Source organism: Lathyrus oleraceus, chromosome 3, assembly GCF_024323335.1.
Source record: "Lathyrus oleraceus cultivar Zhongwan6 chromosome 3, CAAS_Psat_ZW6_1.0, whole genome shotgun sequence".
Classification (NCBI taxonomy): domain Eukaryota; kingdom Viridiplantae; phylum Streptophyta; class Magnoliopsida; order Fabales; family Fabaceae; genus Lathyrus; species Lathyrus oleraceus.
Window position 1 is genome coordinate 35,565,280 of NC_066581.1, and position 9,788 is coordinate 35,575,067.

At 40.3% G+C, this 9,788-nt stretch overlaps 1 pseudogene; it reads right to left on the reverse strand.

Annotated features, from left to right (window-relative positions):
* Positions 1-773: 773 nt before the first annotated feature.
* On the reverse strand, positions 774-873 carry LOC127133740 (uncharacterized; annotated as a pseudogene).
* Between the last annotated feature and the right edge of the window lie 8,915 nt (positions 874-9,788).

Consider the following 9,788-nt stretch of genomic DNA (forward strand, 5'->3'; position numbering starts at 1 on the left):
TAACGGTATATCGATTCATAAGTCCCTGTGGGATCGATATCTTTTAAAACTACGCGATAGAACTGTGCACTTGCAGTTTGTATCCCATTCTCGACTCACACAGTCGAGCGATCAAGTTTTTGGCGCCGTTGCCGGGGACTTTTATTCAATCGATATCGTAACTCTTCCGTTACGCTGTAGAGACTAAGGTTTCTTTTTCCTTCTATTCTTTCTTTCGTTGATTTGTATGTCACGCACTCGCTCTCAAGGCGAACCGCTCTATTTACGAATCAACGATATCGAACTATATCTCCGAGTCTTACGACGAATTCGGGAATATCGTGCTGAAAACAATCTCCCTCCTATAAACCTTCCTGATATCAAAAACATTTTTCCTTCTTTAACCGAGATGGCAGAACCAGCTCGTGCTCTTAGAGATTACGCCGCTCCATCGCAAGATGAGCCGCATTCAAGTATTGCTCCGCCCGCAATCGAAGCAAACAACTTTGAACTTAAACCTTCGTTGTTGCAGGCTGTGCAACAGAACCAATTCTCTGGAAATCTTACCGAAGATCCAAACCTTCATTTATCCGTATTTGTTCAATACGCTGATACTGTTAAAGCTAATGGTGTCACTTCAGAGGCAATTCGACTTCGTCTTTTTCCTTTCTCATTAAGAGATAGCGCTAGAAGATGGCTTCAATCTCTCCCTTCCAACTCAGTCACCACATGGAACGAGTTGAAGAAAGTTTTTCTTGCCCGATATTTTCCACCAAGCAAAACAGCTATGTTAAGAGCCCAGATAAACGGATTTAAACAGAAAGACAACGAGTCTCTTTTCGAAGCATGGGAAAGATACAAAGACATGATGAGACTTTGCCCACACCATGGTTTGGAAAACTGGTTAGTAATTCACACATTTTATAATGGTCTCTTATACAATACAAGGTTAACAATAGACGCCGCTGCAGGTGGTGCACTAATGAACAAACCTTATGTTGATGCTTACCAGCTTATCGAGAGCATGGCCCAAAACCACTATCAGTGGGGAACCGAACGAACAACAGTGGAAAAACCTCAACCGAAAACTGGCATGTACGAGATAAGTAACCTTGATCACGTTAATGCAAAAGTGGATGCTTTGGTCCAGAAGATTGAAAGTTTAAACGTATCACCTCCAACCGCCGTGGTTGCTATAACTCAGAATTGCGAGGTCTGTGGAATCCAAGGCCACACTCCTGCGGAATGTCAACTCTTGACTGGAATCCAAACAGAGCAAGTAAACTATGCTCAAGGAAGCCCCTATTCGAATACCTATAACCCAAATTGGAAGAACCACCCAAACTTTTCATATAAGAGTAATAATGCTCTATACGCACCTGGACAGTCTCCGAATCAAACCCCATCTGTACCTCCGGGATATCAGAAACCAAATCCTAACAATAATAACCCTAGAAAATCCAACTTGGAAATCATGATGGAAAACTTTATAGCTTCCCAACAACAAACCAATAAAGATTTCTTAAACCAGAACATACACACTGGCGAACAACTTAAACAACTAGCAAGCAAAGTAGATGCCTTGGCTACCCATAACAAAATGTTAGAAACACAAATATCTCAAGTAGCTCAACAACAAGCACCTACTGCTGCACCAACTGGTACATTCCCTGGACAGCCCCAACCTAATCCGAGAAGCCAAGCTCATGCAATTATATTAAGAAGTGGAACGGAAGTGGAAGGACCGTCTGATCCAAGGATAGAAAACCAAAACCCTAAGAAATCTACTGAGGAAAGTGAACCTAAGGAAAAGGAAGAGAGTAATAAGGATACCCTAGAAAAGAAGGAACCTTATGTACCTCCACCACCTTACAAACCACCTATACCTTACCCTCAAAGGCTTGTTAAAACCAAAGATGTAGGCCAATTTAGAAAATTTGTCGATCTCCTTAAACAATTAAACGTTACAATTCCGTTTACCGAAGCTATTACGCAGATGCCCTCATATGCTAAATTCTTAAAAGAAATTCTTTCTAATAAAAGGAAACTTGAGGATAGCGAAACCGTTACACTCCCTGCCGAATGTAGCGCTATAATCCAAAACATGCCCCCTAAACTCAAGGATCCGGGTAGCTTCTCTATACCCTGTCACATAGGAAAATTTGTCATCGACAAAGCCTTATGCGATTTAGGAGCCGGAATTAGCGTTATGCCTTTATCCATATGTAAGAGACTGGAAATGGGAGAATTAAGACCGACCAAAATGTCTGTGCAATTAGCAGATCGTTCCATCAAATATCCTGTAGGAATCCTTGAAAACGTTCCCGTACGCATAGGTCAGTTTTACATTCCCACTGACTTCACAATTATGGACATTAGAGAAGATGATACTACACCTATTATACTAGGAAGACCATTCTTAGCAACTGCCGGTGCAATCATAGACGTAAAACGAGGAAGACTCACCTTCGAAGTAGGTGAAGAGAAAATTGAATTCATTCTTTCCCAATTCTTGAAAGCACCTGCAATAGAAGATACATGTTACTTCATGGATATCATCGATGAATGCATAAAAGAAGCAGAGTCAGGAGAAGACAAATCATCAGACTATCTTTTAGAAGACAAATCTAAACAATGCTTAGCAATAACACCGGACCCTACGCAGTGTCTTAACAAACCAACCCCTGATTTGAAAACACTTCCCAAAAATCTGAGATATGAATTCCTAGACTTAGAACTTGAACGACCTGTGATAGTCAATGCAGATCTAGGAAGACTCGAAACAGAAAAACTCCTACATATCTTAAGAAAATATCCAACCGCACTAGGATACCACATAACCGATCTTAAAGGAATAAGCCCTTCTATTTGTATGCACCGCATCATGTTAGAAGAAGACGGTAAAACCTCTAGGGAACACCAGAGAAGACTAAATCTGATCCTAAGTGAGGTAGTAAAGAAAGAAATAACCAAGTTATTGGAAGCAGGTATTATATCCTATATCTGATAGCAAATGGGTCAGTCCTGTACACGTTGTACCAAAGAAAGGAGGCATAACCGTTATTGAAAACGAAAAAGGAGAAACTATAACTAAACGAATCGAATCGGGATGGAGAATGTGCATTGATTATAGAAAACTAAACAAAGCAACCCGAAAAGATCATTTCCCTTTACCATTCATTGACCAAATGTTAGAACGATTAGCTAAACATTCACATTTCTGTTATTTAGACGGTTATTCAGGCTTCTTTCAAATACCAATTCACCCTGATGACCTAGAAAAGACAACATTCACATGCCCTTTTGGTACCTTCGCTTATAGACGAATGCCGTTTGGTCTGTGTAATGCCCCTGCAACTTTTCAAAGATGCATGATGGCAATTTTCGCCGACTTTCTCGAAAACATCATGGAAGTATTTATGGATGACTTTTCTGTATACGGACAAAGTTTTGAAGAATGCCTTGAAAACCTGGAAAGAGTTCTTGAGCGATGTGTAAAAGTAAACTTAGTACTTAATTGGGAAAAGTGCCACTTTATGGTACAAGAAGGCATTGTTTTGGGACACATCATCTCGAACAGAGGAATTGAAGTAGACAAAGCCAAAATAGAGGTAATCGAAAATCTTCAACCCCCAAGAACCGTGAGAGAAGTACGAAGCTTTTTAGGACACGCCGGTTTTTACCGACGATTCATCAAAGACTTCTCTAAGATAACTAAACCCTTAACCGGACTATTAATGAAAGATGCTGAATTCATATTCGACGATAACTGTTTAAAAGCATTTCAAACTCTTAAACAAGCATTGATCTCCGCACCCATTATGCAGACACCAGACTGGAATGAACCATTCGAAATAATGTGCGATGCCAGTGATTATGCTGTAGGTGCTGTTTTAGGACAAAGAAAGGATAAAAAGCTTCATGTTATATATTACGCTAGCAGAACCCTAGATGAAGCGCAGATGAATTATGCCACAACCGAGAAAGAACTCCTAGCAGTGGTATTTGCGCTAGATAAATTTCGTTCTTACTTGGTAGGAGCCAAAATAATAGTTTACACTGATCACGCTGCTATCAGGTACCTTCTAACAAAAAAGGATGCTAAACCTAGACTCCTAAGATGGATCTTGCTACTACAAGAATTCGACTTAGAAATCAAGGACAAGAAAGGAACTGAAAACGTAGTAGCAGACCACCTCTCTAGACTTGAGAACCTTGAACCAGAAAGAACATCCATTAATGATGATTTCTCGTATGACAAACTCATAGCTACTTTGGAAGAGAACAACTCCGACATGCAAGTAGAAACCACCTTAGCTATATCTGTCATACCATGGTACGCTGATCTAGTCAATTATTTAGCTGCCGGAATAATTCCACCTACTTTATCTTACCAGCAGAAGAAAAGATTCTTCCACGACATAAAACACTATTACTGGGATGATCCCTTACTTTTCAAAAGAGGCCCCGATGGTATTTTCCGTCGATGTGTACCCGAAGAAGAGGTAGAAAATATAATCCAACACTGTCACTCTGCGCCTTATGGTGGACACACAAGTACATCCAAGACCTGCTCTAAAATCCTACAAGCTGGCTTTTATTGGCCAACTATATGGAAGGACGTACATGCGGCTATTAAGGAGTGTGACAGATGTCAACGCACGGGAAACATATCTAGACGTGACGAGATGCCACAAAAAGGTATTTTGGAAGTAGAGATTTTTGACGTGTGGGGGATAGACTTCATGGGACCATTTCCACCCTCCTTCGGTAACAAATACATACTCGTGGCGGTTGACTACGTATCAAAGTGGATCGAAGCTATAGCTTCTCCAACTAATGACACCCGAGTAGTAACTAGACTCTTTAAAAATATAATATTTCCGAGATTTGGCATCCCAAGGATAGTAGTCAGTGATGGTGGATCGCACTTTATATCCAAGGTACTCGAAAAACTACTACTTAAATATGGAGTGAGACATAGGATAGCAACACCTTACCACTTACCACCACCTCAAACCAGTGGACAAGTGGAAGTATCTAACCGAGAAATCAAGCAAATACTAGAAAAAACGGTCGCCACTTCAAGGAAAGATTGGTCATTGAAACTACCAGAAGCTTTATTGGCATACCGAACTGCTTATAAAACCCCCATAGGGACGACCCCATTTAAGCTCATTTATGGAAAATCCTGTCACCTCCCGGTAGAATTAGAACATAAAGCCTATTGGGCTATTAGAAATTTAAATCTGAATTACAAAGCCGCCGGTGAAAAGAGAATCCTTGACATAAACGAATTAGAGGAACTCAGAAGAGACGCCTATGAAAATGCCAAAATCTATAAAGAAAGAACAAAACAATGGCATGACAAGCGTATATCAAGGAAAATCTTCAAGCAAGGCGACGCAGTACTTTTATTTAACTCCAGACTAAAATTATTCCCGGGAAAACTACGATCCAGATGGTCAGGACCTTTCCATATCACTAAAATCTTTCCCAGTGGAGCGGTAGAAATAAAAGGACAATCTACAGAACCGTTCACCGTAAACGGGCAACGTCTGAAACATTATCACTATGCGGAAACCAACGAAGATTCGCAAATTCTACACTTAGACGAAACGCCCCCAGGACTCATAGACTATATTTAACAGTTTCTTTGTCGAGCTTGCGACATTTAAACAAAGCGCTTAGTGGGAGACAACCCACAAATTAATTTGCTATTTTATTATTTTATTATTATTATCATTTCTCTATTTTTCTCTTAATTATTCTTTTAATTTCTATTTAGTATTCATTATTGATTTATTCAAAAAGAAAAAAAATATATCCATATAATAATAATAATTCTTTTTCTTCTTTCGGCATTTGGCCAAATCCTGACTTAAACTCATGTTTTCTTTTCTCTAGTTAACACTAACCAGATGGGACATTTTGACCGTATGGGTATCAAGTTCAGAGGAATGGCTCAGAAACGAAGGTTTGAAGAACTAGCCACTAGAGAGATGCTACCTAGTTTATATGCTGATGATTGGGCTATGACTGCCCTTGGACTGAGACAGAGTGTCCTGTTTTTGCTGAATCAGATAGGATGGGAGACCTCCCCTATCCTGAGACATTTCACCACCTACCGGAGACTCACACTAGAATTCCTTAGTTCATTAATCTATCTACCTAGCCATGGAAAAGGAATTACCAGAGGATTTATCCAGTTCAGAATGTTCAACATGGAGTACCAATTTAATATTAGAGACTTCACCAACCTTTTAGGTTTTCCTACCTCCTTTGATACATTCACTATAAGCCAGGAAGAACTTTTTGAATATAGAGAGCTGGAACACTTTTGGGGTAAGCTGACTGGAAATGATGAGCCCGAAGAACATGAGTTTCTCTCTGGAAACATACATAACCCGGCTTTTCGCTATTTCCATAAGATCCTGACCCACACTTTATTTGGGAAGAAGCCAAATAGTACTTCAGTTTCACGTGATGAACTCTTCATCATATTTTGTGCTTCCCAGAACCGTCCAGTAAACGGTGCTACTTTTATGTTAGCTAATTTGGACCACCTTATCCAGGATGAGCGAGCACCCATTAGAATAGGTGGCCTGATAACTATGATAGGTAATGCTATTGGATTACGTCAGCCTATGCTTGACCTGAACCCTTTTGTGGCATTACTACTCTGAGTATACCTTTCCTCTTCAACACTATGTTTATAGCAAACATAGGGTCTGATGAGTTCGAGCTTATTATTGATAACCAGGTTCTCTGCCTATTCACCATGCCCGATCCTAGAACTAGTGTTCATAACCAAAGGAACTGGCTCTATAACCTGAATGAAACCCCAACTCCTGCTGGATCCACTGAATCCATCCAGGATTATGAGATTTGTGATGACTATGAGCACTATGTTGACCATATCTCTCTTGCTGAATCTGACCCTCAGACTCCATCCGGCTACTATGATATTGATCCTCCTCCTCAGCCTGTCCTGACCGAAGAATCAGCCATGCCTGATCTCCGACATCATATGCCAGGAACAGATATTAAAACCGTCATTGAAGCTTTGATGTCAGAACAAAACGCCCTCAGGGAAGATTTCCACAGCTTGAGACTTGCAGTCCTAGAACACATGAGCAGCACGGCAAGTCAGTTACGTATGTTACGGCATCATGTTAACTCTTTTGCTCCTCCGGCCAGAGATCCGAAGATAGATGGAATTTAGTTATTTTTCTTTCTAAGTTTTTTAGTTTTAGGCTAGATTTTTTTTCATTAATGTTGTTTGAATTCATGTTTATTTCTATTTCATTTCATTATTTTCCCTTCCTGTAATACATTATGATCCTTTTTATTGAAGCTGTTTAGTTAATTTTATTATGCAATGCCTGTTACGCTCTACTGTTGTTACCCATTATTATTATACAAAGCAAGTAAGCATGCACAATGCATTAAAATTGCATACTAAAAAATGATCATAAGCAAAATGAAACATTTAAATACCTACCAAAGTGATTCTGTGAAGCGCTACTAAGCCTTGCCAAAAAGGAGGTGTGACGAGCGTCACACACTCCATGACGAACGGCACGCAAAATGCCTGTTACGAGCGTCACACCCCTGTGACGAGCGTAACACCCTTCAGACAAGTGAACGTTAAGGAGCCGTTGGAGACGAACGTTACACTTTAATTCTTTACATTCCCCATTCATTTTTCATTTACCACACTTAATTACTTTTCAACCACTTTTTCTTTCAATCTTCCAATCCTTCTCCTATAAATACCTACCAAAACTTCCTTCATTCACCACAAAACAATTCTCTCATATCAAATACATTTCTTTTTCTTTCCAAATCATCCCTTCAAAAATTCATCAAAATGGCGGGAAATCAAAATTTCGGAAATATCATCTTCCGATCCGGAGATGACGACTATCAGCAAGAGCAATTCGAGCGCTTCCAGCAGCGAGGCGTCGCTCCCACCAGGTACCCCCGATTTAACTTGCTTGCAACAATTAGGCTTACTCCAAGGTATCGAGTGGATGCTCCGTAAAGCCGATTTAACCTTCCTTTGCACTCATAACCAACCCACCTACCCTTCCCTAACCTTAGAATTCCTAAGTTCTTACGACTACACCACTCCCGCCGGTGAAGGTGAATTTCTAACCGGTACGGCAACCTTCCGTATGTTTAACACCGAGTACTCTCTAACCCAACGCGAATTGAGTGCCATGCTACAATTTCCCACAGAAGGTCTGCTGCATGCCAGAATCCCTCCAACCTCAAACTGGAACACAGTTCTAGTTTTCGACCTTTTTAAGAAAATTTCCGGTATAAATACCTACAACTGGGAAGAACTCCTTCTCTCCCACATCCATAACCCCACCATCCGTTATTTTCTCCGTATCCTGCAAAACACACTTTTTGGAAGACCAAACAACAGTAAGGTTAACTCGAAGGAGTTATTTTTCCTCCAGTGCGTTTTCGAACCGGATACTAAGGTAAACGCCGCCTCTTTTCTCTTTCATCATATCCGCACCTTATGTGCTAGAGGCCGGCAACCCTTTATAATTGGTGGATTAATAACCTCCATAGCACTTGGCCTGAACCTAGGGGATAAACTCCAAACTTTAGAATCCTTACCTCCCCTTTCTATGGATATCAGCTATTGCCGCTCCAGCCGCCTGATTAAAAACAGAGTAGGCGGAGGCTATTATCTTATGGTGAACAACCAAGCAGTCCCAAGTGTTGTGCTACCCAATACCACCCTAACCGATGTCACAAACCGGACCGCCACCTCTACGATCTTAGCGCTCCTGAAACAACCGAGCCTTCACAAACAAACCAGCAAACAGATGAGTTTGCAGAAATGGAACAAGGTGATCATCCGCCAACACAACAATCAGTCCCGCTAAACCCTTCCAGTAATGCAGCCGGCCCATCCTCCCAACGTCGTCGACGAAGACGACCTGCGACCAACGACGACATTATGGATGCTATCGATGGTATGCAGGCACAGAATGCAGATATGATGCAGATGATGCGTCAAATGCAACAGCAACAGGATGCTCGGAATGCCATAACCGACCAGCGGTTTACTGAGTTGTTCAACAGGTTCGACAACTTAGACATCCGTCAAAGATCACCAGGTCCAAGAACCAGAGGCGGAAGGCAGCCTTAGCTGTTATTTTCTTTTTCCTTTCCATCTTGTATTTCATTTCCTTAAAACATTGAGGACAATGTTTAGTTTAAGTATGGGGGGGAAACAATATTCTTTCCATTCTCATTTTTTTCAAGTATGCTATTTTCCCTTTCATTGTTATTTCCCTTTCTTATTATGAAAAAAAAAATATATATATATATATTATTATAATATATATTTAGTTTAAGTTAAGTTCCTAAGTGTGAAAATTTTCTATTATCTATTCCCCTCAATTTCCTGAGCCATAACAAAAATTTTAACACACCCAATAAATATAAAGGTCGCCTACTCTATAAAATTTGAGTGAAATCAAAACAAAATCATTACCATAACAACGCTCTGAGAACCTCAATATGTTAGATCAGGATAAGTACCTATTATACCGATTCCTTGAACTTTTAGTTCTATGGCAACCCCAAGTAGTTTATACAGAAGTCAGCACCATCTTAATAGCAAACTACGTGGAGAGCCGATGAATATAAGTGAATGATCCCCAAAGTAACCTAAGATACATAAATATATCAAGAAACGCACTAATTAAATTAGGTGATCTTTACCAGATCATTTAATCTAAAGGTTGCAGATCATGCAAAAGCACAATACGAAAGACCCA